This window comes from Orycteropus afer, unplaced genomic scaffold, assembly GCF_000298275.1.
Source record: "Orycteropus afer afer isolate SDZICR_OR568_19922 unplaced genomic scaffold, OryAfe1.0 scaffold00637, whole genome shotgun sequence".
NCBI classification, from domain to species: domain Eukaryota; kingdom Metazoa; phylum Chordata; class Mammalia; order Tubulidentata; family Orycteropodidae; genus Orycteropus; species Orycteropus afer.
The window spans coordinates 470,167-471,802 of record NW_006922224.1 but is presented as its reverse complement, the minus strand read 5'-3'; positions in this window follow the sequence as shown (position 1 = coordinate 471,802).

The following is a 1,636-nucleotide window of genomic DNA, read 5'->3' as shown; positions in this document are numbered from 1 at the left end:
CCTAATTCTGTCTTCCATTGATTCAATTCTGCTCCCTTGCCCATTCAAGTTTTATCTATTTCTGAAAATTTAGTATTAATCTTCTGGATTTCTGTGTGTAGATTTTGTATCATTTCTAATTTTTCATTTATTTTGTCATTTTGTTCTTGTATTGTCTTTCAAATTGTTGTAGGGTTTTCTCTGTGTTTTCCTCAATTTTGTCAGTGTTTTCCTTGATCTGTCTCTCAATTCATTGAAGATACCTGAATATAATTCTTTTGAATTCCTTATCAGGGCATTCCAATGCTGTGTCTTCCTCAGAGATGTGTTTTGGGTTTGTATGCTGGTCCCTTGTTTCTCCTGCTTTATCTTGCTGCTTTGTGTGGACTGTGATGCTCTATTAACTCTGAAGCATTATAATGTTTTTGTGTTTATATTTAATTGGTGATTGTATGTTGGAGTGACTTGCCCATGATTTTTGTTTTTTGTTTTGTTTGTATGTTGTCTATGCAAGCAAGATACTGTGCTGTGCTCCTCTATTCACTAGTTGACAGCACCTATACACTCACCACCTGTCTCTTTCCTGTTGTCAGCCTCTTGTATGTCCCTGCCAACCTTGGCAAACAGAGCCTATTCTTAGGTCGCTGGAATCTGAATGAGAATGCTATCACTTTAAAATCCAAAATGCTTGCCACTTGTAAAGATTCAAAATGGCTGCACCCTTGGTCACTTTAAATATCCAAAATGACTGTTACTTGTAAACATTCAAAATGGCTGTGCCCTTGGTCACTTTGAACATCCAAAATGGCTGCCACGTGTGAACAATCAAAATGGCTGCACCCTCCAGACAGTGGAAAGTCAACAGCTCAGATTATCTCCCTTCTTGTTGTTTCCCTTCCTAGTCATAGGCCACCAGTGCAGTCATCTCTATAGCCCTTGGTGAGCAGGGCTGATCTTTAGGTCAGTTCTCAGGTCCCAACACCACTTGGAAATATTCAGGCTGTTAATCCTGTCAGAGTAGCTGACAGTCTGCAGCTCCAACTGTCCCTGGACTCACTGTTTTTGTTCAGGTTTTTCCACTAGTTGGTGCCTAATCCACTTCTGTGTAGTTCCTTTCAAAGCTCAGGGCTCCTGGATTATCTTCTGTATCTCTGTCAATTGGTTTTTCTTTTCTTTGTTGAGGGAGGATCTATGTCACTTGTTTGCCTATTCCTCCATCTTACCAGAAGTCTAGTTGTGAGGATTTTTGTTCTCTTTATGTTGAGATGTAATCTATACTGCAGACTGTAGTCTTCAATCTTCATCAGTAAGTGCTTCAAGTCATACTCACTTTCAGCAAGCAAAGTTGTGTTGTCAGCACATCGCAGGATGTTAATGATTGTTCCTCCAATCTTGATGCCATGTTCTTCTTCATATAGTCCAGCTTCTCGAATTATTTCCTCAGGATACAGATAGAATAAGTATGGGGAAAGGATACAATCTTGATGCACTCCTTGATTTTAAACCATGCAGCATACCCTTGTTCTGTTTGAACAATAGCCTCCTGGTCTATGTACAGGTTCCTCATGAATACAATTAAGTGTTCTGGAATTCCCATTCTTCTCAATGTTATCCACAATTTGTTATGATCCACACAATCAAATGCTTTTGCATAGTC